This window comes from Vigna umbellata, chromosome 4 (assembly GCF_029865625.1).
Source record: "Vigna umbellata cultivar VRB3 chromosome 4, Vumbellata_1.0, whole genome shotgun sequence".
Taxonomy (NCBI): domain Eukaryota; kingdom Viridiplantae; phylum Streptophyta; class Magnoliopsida; order Fabales; family Fabaceae; genus Vigna; species Vigna umbellata.
The window spans coordinates 55,150,687-55,167,891 of NC_142168.1; the positions used below are offsets into that span (position 1 = coordinate 55,150,687).

The following is a 17,205-nucleotide window of genomic DNA, read 5'->3' on the forward strand; positions in this document are numbered from 1 at the left end:
GCGTTTTGGAGTTTAAGGGGAGAGATGTAGGTCCATGAGGGGGGGGGCTTTAATTTTGAGGAATGGGAAGCACGGTTATGGCTCCAGCCGCCACCTTCACATAGTTGATCTTTGGCTGGGAAAGTTTTTAGTTGAAAAATAATGTAAACGCTGGTTTTCATTCTGGATTTTACACATTGCCATTTTCATTTAGTTGCATTTTTTTTCCGCCCCTTTTCATTTTCGGAACAGAATTTGTGATTCATTTCTTTAAAATAGTGCTTTTCATTTTGAGAGGCAATGCTGTTACAGGGGACATCTTTTCTTTTTTTTTAGACTGAAGCAGATTGATAACTTTGCCTTCTTTTATATAAGTGTGCATGATGATTTTATAAAAAATATGCTGATTCACTTTGTTGGAAAGAAGCTCTCGGACACAGAGAAGGGTGTGCACGGGAGAGTGAGCTGGCGGTAGAAGTATTGATTTTTCAGGGAGGGAATGAGAATGAGTTGGAAGCACGCTGTTTTTCAATTGATGGAGTTTTTCTTTCATTTGGTGAGCACGATGTCCAGCTGCTGCCACGTTCTGGGAAATGAGAGCTAGGGTCCGTTAATTTGGTCTTCACGCATGAACAATTTGCATTTGATGTTTTATATATTAATTTTGCATTTAGCATTTTTCTAGTTTACATTATGTGCTTTTACTGTTGATGCCTTTCTTTAGTGTTGATGCGTTCCAATGCTATTTCGTTTCTTTTCTTTTATGTTGTTTAATATAATGGGCATTTTATTTTTACCTTTACCATTGCATCCTAATTGGTCCAAACAATTAAGCATTGAATATTTTATTCCAATGTTTTTCTTTATGTTTCCAATTATGTTTGGTTGTATTTAATTTCTAGTTTTAATTCAGTTCGTTTCAAATCACGAGAACACTTTCAAAACCCCCCCAATGTGTTTGACCTGAGACTGAACCACAATTGGTCCTTGAGAGACGACCTAGGAGTCACTTCCTAGCACTATACTGCATTCTTTTATGCACAACTTTTGTGGGAGGTGCGACCCTCTCATCAGGAACGTACGGGGAAATCTAGATCCGGGGAATTTCTCCTAATAGCATATTGGTTGCTGATGATAGGGTCGCACCTCTCACAAAAGTTGTGCATAAAAGAATGCAGTATATTACTAGGAAGTGACTCCTAGGTCGTCTCTCAAGGACCAAATGTGGTTCAAGTCTTAGGTCAAACACGTAGTGGGGGGGGGGGTTTGAAGATTTTGTGAATGCAAGTGAACTAAATTAAAACACGAACATAAACACGAATGTAAACATATAATAAAAGCGATTGGTCATTAACTCAACTACAATACTTTCAATCACGGATTAACAAAATGAAGGGCTACTCTAACCTCTTTTTCAACACAAATTACCCAACTAACTTAAACTAACATCACAATTAAATTAAGCAAAACTTACTTGACTCACTTGAATTGAAAATGCTAAATCAGAAATCACATTTGGAAATGATATTGCTAAATGGAAAGGAAATTGCTAAATTACAAAAATTATCATTGCAGCTGGAATGAAAAGAAAAAGGCAATATTCAAGCTAATAATTTAAACGCAACGTGTCAGCAATTTAATCATGATGCAGTGGAATAAAAGAAATTGCAATGCAGTTGGAAAGCACCGTGTGTACCCTTTCCAGCAAAATGAAAATCACTGTGCTGTAGTCCAGAACAATCACCGTGCATCTAATTTAAAGAAAGAAAACATCGTGCTTGCTGAAGTAAGCTGTGTGATCACCCAAAATCCATCAACGTGTGAATCTAAAGAAAGAAAAAATCTAGTTCTGTGCGTTGCTACCCTATGAAATCAGCACTTCCATTCTTTAAAAGCAAATAAAAAAAACGAATTATCCTCCTAATAATGCTAGACGTGACAGCCGCTGGACCATCCATGATTAAAAGCCAAATGAAATTAACACTTTTCCAAAGCAATTGAATCAGCACTTCTCTTAATTCCTAAACATAAAACTTTCACCGCTTATGCATAAAGTAAGAAAATTGTATCACTGTTGCTGCCTTTCCCCGTGTGCTTCCTCCATCATGCACGTGGTGCTGCCCTTTTTTTCTCCAAAAGCAAAAACCGAGAATGTCTTCACAAGTCACCGTTTTTTCATACTCGAGGAAAAGAAAGATGTGTTCTTTATTCATCATTCAAAACAGCGTTCCATGAACCGAGAGAATAAGTGGCAAGTGGCGGCCGCCTCCTGCTCCAGGCCGAGACCCTCCTTCCAGCACACTCTCCCTCTAGCCGTAACCCTCCATGTGTGTGTCTTTTTCCCCGTGAAAGATGATCTAATGTAACTGCGCTCCCCCCATGATTCCCGAAAACTCAAAAGTCCCCGTGCCCTAATGAACCAGGTCCCTTTTCTCCGAACTTGTTGGACCAAGGTTGCCTCTTCCAAGCTTGCTGGAAGCGTGAAGGCTGTTATTTCCGTGTGCACCCCTCCAAGCTTGTGTTGGATTCTCCTTCCGTGTGCGTGTGAAGTTTCCTCTCTGCTGGATAGGAGCTGCTGTTTGTGGTGCTTCTTTCCAGCCCAAATGTGTGAGTGCTGCTGCTGGATGCACCCCCTGCTGCTACCATTTGTTGGATACGAAGCTGCTTCTTTCTGCTAAACGCACCATAACTTCTTTTTGCTCTCCGTGACTTTGCTTCTCTGTTGGGCGTTAATGTGTTGGGTGCACCTCCCTTCCATTGCTGGATGCTTCTTGTGCACATGGACGTTCAACACCTTCACTTCTAATCATCATTGGGCTCTCTTCTCCCATGCAAGACCGTGAGCTGCTTGGGCGCTGGATTTCTACTGGACCGTGAGCGTGGGCTTCCCTCAACTCCGTGCTTGCTGGACGTGTGCAGCCAAGTGTGGGCCCGGTGTGCTTCTTCCTCTGCCACCACAAGCTGCTGGACTTCTTCCACTCATGAAAGCATCGTGTGCTTTTTCCCAAGTGGCAGCTGGATCTCCAAAATTTGCTGGACCGTGCCAAACAAGTGGGACCGTGGGTGCTGCTGCTTTTTACGTGCGCTTGCTGGACACCACTTTGATTTGCTGGATGTCACCCGTTTTCCAATAATGAAACACCCCTCTCTCATAAGCCCAAAAAGCAAAATCACCGTAATACCCTTTGTGCACACTTCTTTTGTGGAAAGTCTTGAATCATGTGATGGCCCTCTAAATGTCCCAAATTATATTTCCAAAATTTTTCCTGAAATCAATAATGCAAATAATTTGCTCAAATAATCCAAATTAATTAAAATTAGAATTTTTGGTCAAATTAAGCACAATTAGCAAAAACGGAAAAATACCGGACATTTAAGCACAATTCCCTGATTAAATTCGGTACAATAAGCTAAGTGAAATTGAGAAAATATTGACTCATCAAAATAGACCACACTTAGTCTTTTGCACTCCTGGGCAAAATCAAGACGCAGATCAAGGAATAGTTCAAAGGACTTTTAGGAAGGTGACACAAACTCAGCATACAGAAAACAAAGACTCAACAAGGACAGAAACAGAATTACACAGTTCTCCAGGAATCTGGACCAAGAAAGGAAGTAGACAATATCCGACACAAAATCAAAGAAAGCAGATACTCATGAAATTATCCAAGCACTTCCAAGCATGGCAAAATAATCAATCAGTTCAAGAGGTGAATCAAAAACAACAGAAACTCACAGATGCACTATCAGTGTTTCTCTCAAGTGTCTACGGTAAAGAATTTCAACTCAATGCACTTAAGAAAACAAGCAACAACAGACTTGGCAAGCCTCTAATATCAACACTCAAACACATGCATGTTCAAATCAAAAGGTCTTTTATGGGTGAAATAGGACCAAGGACAAGGGAGGATAATTGTGGATGAGAAGCTACAAACCAAAAGAAATAGAGGAGCAATGGGGGAACAAGTGTAAACACAGTCAACTCACACCCAAAACCTCTAATTCAATCCTCTTCTTCACTCCACTATTCACAAAATTTTATTTTGTTTTTCATTTTTCACTCTTTTTTTTTTATTTTTCTCTATATTTTTTTCATCTTGTCTGTTTCCTTTTCTCTCTGTTTAACACACAACTATAAGAGACAAGATATAAATCATATTTCCAAAAACAAAACAAGAAGAGGAACCAACTAGCCAATTCATCAAAGTCCCCAAGGAGACCACACTTGTTCCCAAAACACTTCCAAAGCTCCAAAATTCCCTAAGGTTAAGGTAATCATGGTTTTTTTCACTTAGGGCTAGTGTATGAGCTTCAAAACAAAGAAATGAGGAAAGTATAGGCTCAAAAGGGGTTATCAAAGGATCAGAACAAGGTAAGCTTATTTGGCTAGAGAGGCTCAAAAACAAAATTGCCTTTATCACTTCCAAACATGCATATCAATCAAGAATTATCAACAAGAGTCAAGCCAAGGCATATGCGCAAGCAATCAAGAGACATATCACACACAGGAAAGAACACAAAGTGGCTCAAATCTCACACAGGGTAATTTATGTCACAATCAAATCAACCTCTCAAACATCATAATCATCTTCTCAAGCAGAGAAAAGCAAGGATTTCAAACAAATCAGAGTATCAATGAAGTGAAAGACACATCTACAACCTAAACAAAGTCCAGAAATCAAGAGAAACATGTAAAACTGTACACAAGACACGACAAAAGCAACCTAGAAAAGAAAAAATTTAACACGGAAAACAAAGACTAACAAAGAAAAATCATAATCTCCACCCAATAGACCACACTTAAACTACACAGTGTCCTCAATGTGTCATAAGCATAAGATCAGAAATCAAAACAGTCAACAAATCATGGACAAGTGCAATAAAAGTAGGGAAAGGGGGGAGAGGAGAAAAGGAAAACTCCCCTGATCATGGTGGCAGTTGCCAATTTTGGACTTGTAGGGAGATGTCTTCCATCTTAGGGTTCAACCAGGAAGTTTTTAGGAAGAATTGCTTCATCCTCCAGATTTGATCTAGCAGGGAAATGTCTTCCATAGCTGGATCTAAGAAGTGATTGTTGATGAGCGGGTTCAGCTGGTGCTTATTGATGTTGAAACTGTTGTGTATGTAAGCACCTTTTTCTTCCACTGTGGGTGCATGTTGGTCAAATTCATGTGTACCTCCTGCAACATGGTTAGTGCAATGTGGCTCTACAGAAATTACATGCAGGGGTATAACACCCAATCCCAGTGTGACAGGCTGAACCTCAGATACATCCTCAAAACATGAATCAATTTCAATTTCAGAAACATTATCAACCACAGACTCAGATTCATGTTCAGTGCATGGATGAGAAGTATTCAGATATGATGGCAAAAGTGGTTTCTCATCATGCAGAGAGGGAAAATTAAAAGCATTCTCATCAACAATATAATCATCAATAACATACCCATCAACATCATAATCATGAAAAGCATATTCATCAACAGCATAATCAAATTTAGGTATGTTTACCTCTACTTCCCTGAAGGTTGGAAGAGTGGTAGAAGATGATGGTGGTCTACCTGGTTCAGAATTACTGCTTATTTCTGCCTGTTCCTTAAGATCTTTATCAGTCTCCTCAGATGCAAGAGTAAGGACATCTGAAGGTGGGAAAGTAGGTTGCACAGTGGTAAGCTCATAACTCTGCTCCCCATCTCCTATGTGGATGCCACCATCATCATCTGGAATCCAAACAGTCTGAAATGATGACTCTGAATCTTGAGACTGTTCCTCAGTGAGTTGAGTGGCCATCTACCCTATCTGATCAGTCATACTCTGAATGGCAGCTCCTATTTCTTGCTGGAACTGCATGTTCTCTTGCTGAAACTGAAGGTTCTGCATGGTCATCTGCTCCAACAACTCCTGCAATGTAGGCTCAGAAGTAGAAGGCTGAGGAGCTATTTGGGCAGGAGCATCATATTGCTGACTTTGGTATTGCTGGACTGGTGGAGGCATAAAAGTACTCTGGAATGGTGGTTCTTGATATTGATGCTGTGGAGCATCATACCATCCCAAGGTAGGGTCATTCCATCCAAGACCGTTGCTGTAAGCATATTGCACAGGGGAAAATTTGCTCAGAAACTGATGCTCAAGATATCCCCAATCGGTAACGGATATCAGAGGAAGAGAGTCTTTCCAATCCTTAGCTGCTCCTTGTAATGAATGCGGAAATGCGCTCAAGAAAATGTAATCAAGAGGGACATCTGGAGGCTTCATTGAAGAGCACATGATGTGGAGCTCCTCCAAATGTCTGTGTGGGCATTCTCCTGCAAAACCATGAAACTTAGGCAGCAAATGTATCAGTCCAGGGGTGAGATCGTAATGAAGATCATCCTCCTTAAGTGAAACCGGCTCACAAAGAGCACTCTCAGAAGTCGGAGGATGAGCCATATTGCTCTCAACATACAAATCAGCAGAATATGAATCACAATCAAAGTAACATGCAGAAGGAGAATCATAATCAGAGGCACTGGCAAAATAAGCAGTATTCACGAAATCAAAATAGGTAGACATGGAAAAAGAAGAATACTAAAAATCACGAAACAAATAAAACACAACACATTTATACATGCAACACGCACACACAAAACAGAACATCACATCACATCACAACACAAGACAAAACACAACACACACAAACACAACAAAAACCTAAGACCGAACCATTGGTCCCCGGCAACGGCGCCATTTTGATGATAGGGTCGCACCTCTCACAAAAGTTGTGCATAAAAGAATGCAGTATATTACTAGGAAGTGACTCCTAGGTCGTCTCTCAAGGACCAAATGTGGTTCAAGTCTTAGGTCAAACACGTAGTGGGGGGGGGGGTTTGAAGATTTTGTGAATGCAAGTGAACTAAATTAAAACACGAACATAAACACGAATGTAAACATATAATAAAAGCGATTGGTCATTAACTCAACTACAATACTTTCAATCACGGATTAACAAAATGAAGGGCTACTCTAACCTCTTTTTCAACACAAATTACCCAACTAACTTAAACTAACATCACAATTAAATTAAGCAAAACTTACTTGACTCACTTGAATTGAAAATGCTAAATCAGAAATCACATTTGGAAATGATATTGCTAAATGGAAAGGAAATTGCTAAATTACAAAAATTATCATTGCAGCTGGAATGAAAAGAAAAAGGCAATATTCAAGCTAATAATTTAAACGCAACGTGTCAGCAATTTAATCATGATGCAGTGGAATAAAAGAAATTGCAATGCAGTTGGAAAGCACCGTGTGTACCCTTTCCAGCAAAATGAAAATCACTGTGCTGCAGTCCAGAACAATCACCGTGCATCTAATTTAAAGAAAGAAAACATCGTGCTTGCTGAAGTAAGCTGTGTGATCACCCAAAATCCATCAACGTGTGAATCTAAAGAAAGAAAAAATCTAGTTCTGTGCGTTGCTACCCTATGAAATCAGCACTTCCATTCTTTAAAAGCAAATAAAAAAAACGAATTATCCTCCTAATAATGCTAGACGTGACAGCCGCTGGACCATCCATGATTAAAAGCCAAATGAAATTAACACTTTTCCAAAGCAATTGAATCAGCACTTCTCTTAATTCCTAAACATAAAACTTTCACCGCTTATGCATAAAGTAAGAAAATTGTATCACTGTTGCTGCCTTTCCCCGTGTGCTTCCTCCATCATGCACGTGGTGCTGCCCTTTTTTTCTCCAAAAGCAAAAACCGAGAATGTCTTCACAAGTCACCGTTTTTTCATACTCGAGGAAAAGAAAGATGTGTTCTTTATTCATCATTCAAAACAGCGTTCCATGAACCGAGAGAATAAGTGGCAAGTGGCGGCCGCCTCCTGCTCCAGGCCGAGACCCTCCTTCCAGCACACTCTCCCTCTAGCCGTAACCCTCCATGTGTGTGTCTTTTTCCCCGTGAAAGATGATCTAATGTAACTGCGCTCCCCCCATGATTCCCGAAAACTCAAAAGTCCCCGTGCCCTAATGAACCAGGTCCCTTTTCTCCGAACTTGTTGGACCAAGGTTGCCTCTTCCAAGCTTGCTGGAAGCGTGAAGGCTGTTATTTCCGTGTGCACCCCTCCAAGCTTGTGTTGGATTCTCCTTCCGTGTGCGTGTGAAGTTTCCTCTCTGCTGGATAGGAGCTGCTGTTTGTGGTGCTTCTTTCCAGCCCAAATGTGTGAGTGCTGCTGCTGGATGCACCCCCTGCTGCTACCATTTGTTGGATACGAAGCTGCTTCTTTCTGCTAAACGCACCATAACTTCTTTTTGCTCTCCGTGACTTTGCTTCTCTGTTGGGCGTTAATGTGTTGGGTGCACCTCCCTTCCATTGCTGGATGCTTCTTGTGCACATGGACGTTCAACACCTTCACTTCTAATCATCATTGGGCTCTCTTCTCCCATGCAAGACCGTGAGCTGCTTGGGCGCTGGATTTCTACTGGACCGTGAGCGTGGGCTTCCCTCAACTCCGTGCTTGCTGGACGTGTGCAGCCAAGTGTGGGCCCGGTGTGCTTCTTCCTCTGCCACCACAAGCTGCTGGACTTCTTCCACTCATGAAAGCATCGTGTGCTTTTTCCCAAGTGGCAGCTGGATCTCCAAAATTTGCTGGACCGTGCCAAACAAGTGGGACCGTGGGTGCTGCTGCTTTTTACGTGCGCTTGCTGGACACCACTTTGATTTGCTGGATGTCACCCGTTTTCCAATAATGAAACACCCCTCTCTCATAAGCCCAAAAAGCAAAATCACCGTAATACCCTTTGTGCACACTTCTTTTGTGGAAAGTCTTGAATCATGTGATGGCCCTCTAAATGTCCCAAATTATATTTCCAAAATTTTTCCTGAAATCAATAATGCAAATAATTTGCTCAAATAATCCAAATTAATTAAAATTAGAATTTTTGGTCAAATTAAGCACAATTAGCAAAAACGGAAAAATACCGGACATTTAAGCACAATTCCCTGATTAAATTCGGTACAATAAGCTAAGTGAAATTGAGAAAATATTGACTCATCAGTTGCCTTTAAGCTTCTGCACTTCAGAATTAATTACTAGGAATGCTAGGAATTGTATGAACTCGTAATTAAGGATAGGCCTTCTTGCAAGGTGATTTAGAGAGTGGCATTAACATTGATGAAAAGAATGATGAATTCCCAAAAGTATATGAGAGTGGATAAGATGAAATTGATAACCCCAACAACATACTCATCCATCTAATTCATTAAAGTGTTTGTATTCCTCTTTTCCATTGATCAACTTCATGAATACATGTTTAATTACTGTCTTTTGCATTAAAAACCTAAAATCAATTGTTTACAAGTCTTAAATAATCAACAAATCATATAGCTAACTAGGCCGTGAGTCCTTTGGGAAAACGATACTTGGTCTTACCTAGTTTTATTACTTGATACGATTCGGTCACACTTGCCGATTGTTAAACAAGTTTTTGGCGCCGTTTTTCGGTGTTCATAAATTTGTCATCACTGGCCAAGAACAACTCCTATTGCATAATCACTTGCATCACACATTAGTTCAAAATTTTTATTCCAATCTGGAGCTACGATTACTGGAGCTAACACTAATTTGCTCTTCAATATGTCAAAAGCTTTCAAACATTCTTCATTCATCACAAAACGAGCGTCCTTCATCAGAAGATTACTCAATGGTTTAGCAATTTTTGAGAAATATTTACTGAATGTTCTATAAAATCCAGCATGACCTAGAAAACTCCTGATCCCCCTTACATTTCTTGGTGGAGGCAGTTTCTCAATGACTTCTACTTTGGCTTTATCTACCTCAATCCCTTTAGTAGAAATTTTATGTCCTAGCACAATTCCTTCCTTTACCATAAAATGACATTTCTCCCAATTAAGAACAAGATTTGTCTGAACACATCTTTTAAGAACAGTATCCAAATTCGCCAAAGACCTTTGGAAAGAATTTCCAAAGACTGAAAAATCATCCATGAACACTTCAATACACTTTTCTAAGAGATCTGAAAAAATCACCTGCATACACCTTTGAAATGTAGCTGGAGCATTACACAATCCAAATGGCATCTTTCTATAGGCAAAAATACCAAAAGGACAAGTAAAGGCTGTCTTCTCTTGGTCTTTTGGATCTACCACAATTTGATTGTATCCAGAATATCCATCTAGGAAGCAATAGAAAGCTTGACCTACTAATCTTTCTAACATCTGGTCCATGAAAGGAAGAGGAAAATGATCCTTCCTAGTGGCTTTATTTAGCTTCCTGTAATCAATGCACATTCGCCATCCAGTAACTGTCCGAGTGGGAATAAGTTCATTCTTATCATTGTGAATTACTGTCATTCCGCCTTTCTTTGGATCCACCTGAACTGGACTTACCCATTCACTGTCAAAGATTGGGTAAATGATACCAGCTTCTAAAAGTTTCAACACTTCTTTTCTGACCACCTCCTTCATTACAGGGTTTAACCTTCTCTATGGTTGAGCACTCGGTCTATAATCCTCTTCCATAAAGATCTTATGCATACAATAAGTTGGGCTAATACCTTTAAGATCTGATATTGACCATCCAATTGCTTCTTTATTAGCTTTCAGAATTTCTACCAACTGTTCTTCTTCTTGTAGAGACAAAGAATTATTGATGATAATTGGCTTTTTTTCATCTTCTTCTAGAAAAAATACTTCAAATGTGCCGGGAGTCTTTTTAATTCTAGTTTCTTTGCTTTGACTTCTTCTTCCTTATCAATTATTTCAAACTTTGTATCCTCCACTGGAATTTTTTTTAATGTTTCCAAGTTCATCAGACATTCTGCAATTAATTTCTCTTCTCCTTCATCTAAATCTTCACGAGAATCAATAAGAGTTTTCTCTAATGGAGAAACATATCGCACCATCCTTTCTTGCATCATACAGACTTCATCAAGTTCGTGAAATTGAAAACATGCTTTATCATCGTTTGGATATGTCATGGCTTTAAATACATCAAAGGTGATTTCTTCATCATGAACTCTCAATTTGAGCTTGCCATTCTCCACATCAATTAAAACTCTAGCAGTCTTCATAAAAGGTCTCCCAAGAATGAGAGGTACATCATTGTTTCCTTCTATCTCCATTACAATAAAATCTACTAGGAATACAAACTTTTCAACCTTCACTAAAACGTCTTCCACCACTCCACATGGATATTTAAGAGACCTATCTGCCAATTGAAGAGCCATTCTGGTAGGTTTGATTTCCAAACCCTCAATCGTTTTACACATGGATAGCGGCATTAAATTAATGCGAGCTCCCAAATCAATCAATGCTCTTCCAACTTCCAAGTCTCCTATGGTGCATGGAATAGTGAAGCTTCCTGGATCTTTAAACTTAGGTGGTAATTTCTGTATAATTGCACTGCAGTTACCCTGTACCTTGATAGTTTCCTTCTCAATGTATTTGTTTTTCTTTGTAAGAAGTTCCTTCAAAAAATTTGCATATGACGACATCTGTTGCAATGCTTCAGAGAATGGTATAGTAATTTCCAACTTCTTAAACAACTCCATGAATCTTTCCAACTGTTTTTCTTTCTCATTCCTTGAATAGTTCTTTGGATAAGGAAGTGGTTTTTCAAACTCTCTTTCTTTTTGTCTCTCATCTCTCTCTTCTCTCTCTTCTTTTTCTTTCTTCTTATCTTATTCTTCTTTCTTTTTCTCTCTCTCAACTCTTTCTTTCCACTCATATGTTTCTTTTTCACTCTCATTTTCTTTCTCCTCTCTTTCTTTTTTTCTCTCCTCTAACACCTTACCACTTCTGGTCACAATAGTTTTACACTCCTTTTTGATATTACCCTTTTTCATCTTGTCAACTATTCGCTCAATATGGATCTTCATATTTTCAAATGCAACTTCCACATTCTTACAATAAGATGCATTCGTCTTCAAGAATTTTTGGAAAGTCTCGTCAAGTTTTGTTGTCTTCTCAGATGGAGTAAATTGCATTTGCCATATTTGCTGTTGCCATTGAACCATTGAAACATTTTGTATTTCTTGTGGTAATTGAGAAAGTTTCATAATTACTTCTTCCAACTGTTGAGAAATAATTTTATTTTGAATAAGCAGGGCATCATTTGATTGTAGCAACTCCGTCTGACTAGGAGCTCCCCTTTCACTATTAAGCTCATTATCATTTGTAGCCATGTTTTCAATTATTTCTGTAGCTTCCTCTGGAGTTTTCCATTTGATATTTCCTCCAGTTGAGGCGTCAAGCATAATCTTGGTTTGTGAACCAAGACCTCCAAGGAAGATTAGGACTACTTCCACTTCATCAAAACCATGCGTGAGAGTTTTTCTTAATAAGCTTTTATATATGTCCCATGCATGACCTAGTGATTGCTCCATGCCTTGCTTGAATGATGAAATCTCTTGCTTTCCTTTATTTACCTTTGATTGTGGAAATTATTTGTTTAGGAACTTTGTCACCACTGCTTCCCACTCTGTAAAGCTTCCTTTTGGAAAAGAATTCAACCAAAGCTTAGCGTTGCCTCCATATGAGAATGGAAACACCCTAAGTTTGATTGCTTCGTCCGGCACCCCGTTTATCTTTACTGTGTTGCAAATATCATTAAAAGTTGTGAGGTGCTCATATGGGCTTTCGTGAGACAACCCATTAAATTGGTTACTCTTAACCAGTTGGATTAATGCTTGTTTCACCTCCATATTAGCTGCATTAACTCTTGGTCTTGCTATGCTATTGAAATGCTAAGGTCCAGCTATATTAGTGTAATCTACAAGAGTTCTTCGGGCATTATTATTCTCCATCTCCTCAGTGCTATGGTCAGAACCTTGTGGTGATGGTTGTAACAGAGTTTCCGGAGAAGGAAAAAGTTCTCTAGATGTACGAATTCTTCTCCTCTGTCTACTCTCGTTTAAGCCTTCAAGAAGAGGTTCTGCAGTTTTCTTGCTCCTAGTTCGGATTGCTTCCTGCATACACAAGAAAAAAAATCCCTAGAAGAATCGGTTAGCACAAAAAGATATAAAAGAAGATATAAGATCAGAGATAAGAAGATAAAATAGAAACATAAAACAGATAAAATAAAAATAGAAAAATAAAATAAAATAAAATAATAACCGAAAAAAAACAAAAAACAAAATAAAATAAAATAAAAACAAAAAAAAAAGAAAATAAAAACAGAAATTCAAATTTCAAAATTCAAAATTCAAGTCAAAGATAATCAATAATCACACAAATAAACTAGTTAAACCACGAGTCCCCGACAACGACGCCAAAAACTTGTTTAACAATCGACAAGTATGACCGAATCGTATCAAGTAATAAAACTCGGTAAGACCAAGTATCGTTCTCCCAAAGGACTCATGGCCTAGTTAGCTATATGATTTGTTGATTATTTAAAACTTGTGAAAAATTGATTGACGGTTTAAATGCAAAAGACAGTAATTAAACATGTATGCATGAATTTGATCAATGGAAAAGAGGAATACAAACACTTTAATGAATTAGATGGATGAGTATGTTGTTGGGGTTATCAATTTGATCTTATCCACTCTCATATACTTTTAGGAATTCATCATTCTTTTCATCAAATGTTAATGCCACTCTCTAAATCACCTTGGAAGAAGGCCTATCCTTAATTACGACTTCATACAATTCCTAGCATTCCTAATAATTAATTCTGAAGCATAGAAGCTTAAAGGCAACCAATATGCTATTGGGAGAAATTCCCCGGATCTAGATTTCCCCGTACGTTCCCATATCGACAAAATCAATAATCATGGCATTGAATGAGTCAAACAACGCAAGCTTTAAGTAAAGAGGAAAAACCCTAACTAATGATGAAAGAAAGCATGTATCTTAAAATAAGATGTTAACACAAATTCCATATATGAGAGTTTCACAAGACTACATTGATTCCCCAACAACAATACAAGGTTTAGTTCACCATATTCAAGGTGAAATTAAATGAACAATAATGAAATAAGGAAAGATAGAACCCTAGCAGGATGAGCAGGTAGCCTTAGCATCCAAGATCTTCCTCCAAGGGGTGGAAAAGAGAGTGTTTGCTTCGTCTTAGCCAAAGATACAAACCCTAGGAACACCTAAAGCTTATATACTATTCGTAAAATTACAGAAAAGTGGGCTTAAGCCCAAAAGAGTGTCGCTCAGCGGTAAGTGCGTGAGTTGATTCTTCCCCCATCAGCGGCCTTTTCACCCCTCAGCGGATCCAACGTGAGTTCCTGAGTGCCGCTCAGCGGTAACCTGCCGCTGAGCGATGGTTGCGACTTCTCCTTTTGCACTTTTTTATGTCTTTTCTGATTCCATCTCTATTCTTCTTCACTTCTTTCACCAAATTCACCTTAAAACCTGCATAAAACACTGAAATCAAGCATAAACCTGTCTAGCTCTCTTATTTCTAAAAATATGATCAAAAGCATGATTTCAAGCTAGTTTCTAAGTGTTAAAGGTTGCTTTTATATCTGTTTTAAGCATGAAAATGATGAGTTTGCTCCCAGCTGGTGAATGATATACAACAGCAGATGGAAAAAGGAATTGTGAGCAGAGGTGAAATGTGCTCGCTGGACTCAATTGGCAGCGGAAGAAATGTTGTTCAGTGACGTTGATGATGGAGGAAGAGCTCTATGGTGAGTGGATTCTCTAGCTCAGGCGGCCTTCACTAGAAGGAAGCTAGATGGAGAAGGGAAGCTCAATAAGAGGTGACTTTTGGCAGAGTTCTGGTTGCTGGAAAATGCATCAGCAGAGTAAAACTCAATATTCTTCAAAAGTGTCCTTACAAGGGTAGCTACCATGAATTTATATGTGATCCATGGAGCTTGTAGGGAGGCAATGAGCCATGCGTAAAATGTGAAAGACTTATGAAAAATGTTCTAAAAACTAAAGCAGCACGTGAGCTGGTGGTGTTGAGGGACGGAAGTGCTGCCGTGGTGTGCTTAGCAAGGAGTGGTGGTGCAGCTAGCAACTTTGACCATCAACTGGACAGTTTTACCCCTTCTCTTGTTGTCTTCAAATTTGACTTAAATTGAAGGAAAAGAACGTGCCCTGTTGTGTCCATATCTTCAAGCTCTTCTTGAATTCTTCTAGCCATACTTCTATTAATGGGTCCCTGCCTTAAGTCATCATCTCCTTCCCCTTGAAGAGGATTTGTCCTCAAATCTGTTGGTTTGTCTTTGTGAGGACTTATTTTTGTAGGATCCATCAAAGTTCCTCCCGGATCAAATATGAATCTGCCATAATGATCAAACATAGCTCGAATTAGGTTTATTTGATCCAATAAGATACATAAAAAAATATGTTTAGAAGAAAGTTTCCTAGTTTTGAAAATTTCAATTTCGATACAATAAAGAAACCTTACTTCTTTTGAAATTTTATTCTTGTGTTGAGTTAGCTGTAACCACAAAGGTAACAATAACTCAAGTGAATTGCCACATTTTTCAAGTTGTAACATTGTTAAAGATGGAGTGGTAAATTCTCTGAAAGAAAAGTAGAATTTTGAAAACTTAAGGATAGATGAAAGAAAATTAAAGGATAGAAAACCTCCCCTTAAGAGTCTTGGTTCTATGAGGAGTGTGGACAGAGGTTCTATTTTCCCTTCTTTTCTTCTTTTCTCTTCTCTTTGCTCTTGCTCTCGTTTTTCTTGTTCTCTTTTCTCTTCTTCTTTTCTTTCCTCTTGCTCTCTTTTTCTTCTCTCTATTTCTTCTTTTTCTTGCTCCTTGTTGAGCTTCATTTGTGTTTGATCTTTGGCCACCTGGGTAGGTGACAGAGGATGAAGCACAAATTTCTTATCATTTTTGTGAACAGTTATGGTATTGGTGCGACCATGGTGTGTAGTCTCATTATCAAATTGCCATGGTCTTCCTAATAGGACATGGCAAGCTTCCATAGGAACTACATCACAAATAACATCATCTTTGAAGTTTCCTATGGAAATTGCCAATTTAACTTGATTCTTGACTGTTATATCCCCATCTTGATTTAGCCAATGAAGTTTGTAAGGTTTTGGATGGGGTATCACAGTAAGATTCAGTTTTTCAACCAGCCTTGTGCTACAACAGTTACAGCAAGATCCACTATCAATAATGAGAGAACAATATTTTTCTGCAATTTGACATCTTGTGTGAAAGATGTTCTCTCTTTGTGATAAGTGTTCTGGACTTGGTTGACTATTAAGCACCCTTCTCACCATGAAAAGTGGACCCTCACAAGGATATACTTTCTCTTCATTACCTCTTTCTTGTTCATTCTCACTTTCACTAGGGGTTTCACTTTCACTGCTATATGTGTCACTACCTCTTAAAATGATTGTTCTTTTGGTAGGACATTGAGCAACTATGTGACCCCTACCCAAACATTTAAAAAACTTGATCTCACTAGTGCGAGTGTGTGAAGAGGATTCCTGTTTGGGTTTTTCAACTATATTGGCTAGAGGTTTGAGGGGTTCTTTTTCTTTTACAATCTTCTGTTCAAAGGGGGATTGAAATCTTTTAACAGAAGCTTTTCTCAAATTTTGTTGTTCTACCTTTATACACATTTGAACAAGATCATTCAAATCTCTATAAGGTAGTAGTTCAACCCTATCCCTGATATCAAGATTCAACCCACTCAAAAATCTGGCCAAGGTAATTTCCTCGCCTTCTGTGATTCCTGCCCTCATCATGTATAGCTTCATCTTTTGTCTATATTCTTCAACAGACATAGACTGCTGTTGCAATCTTTAGAGCTTATCCATGAGTTCTCTTTTGTAGTAGGAGGGTATGTGCCTTTTCCGAAGGGCATTTGTAAGCTCATTCCAATATTTTATTGGAGGAAGTCGCTGTCTTAGTCTCTCTTGGACTGTAGTAGTCCACCAGTACATTGCATACCCTTGAAAACTTAGGGTAGCAAGAGAGAATTTTCTTTCTTCTCCTACTTGATGGCAAGCAAAAATTTGCTCTACCTTCATTTCCCAATCTAGGTAAGCCTCAACATTATCTTTTCCATGAAAATGAGGTAATACCACATTAATTTCCTTAGGAGGAGGAGGATTTTCAAATTCCCTCCTGTGTCTTCTTGATGAAGAGGGTTGATGATAATATTCTCCTACTCTTAAGGCCTCTTGTTCATATTGGGACTCTCCACTATAACTTCTCTCCCTATTTTGGACTTGTTCCTCTCTCAAAAGTTTCAACTCATTTTCAACCATGGCACTATGTAGTTCTCTTTG

General features: G+C 38.7%; 1 pseudogene; it reads right to left on the reverse strand.

The window, feature by feature from the left end:
- Positions 1–2,191: 2,191 nt before the first annotated feature.
- LOC148200636 (uncharacterized) lies at positions 2,192–16,944 on the reverse strand (annotated as a pseudogene).
- Between the last annotated feature and the right edge of the window lie 261 nt (positions 16,945–17,205).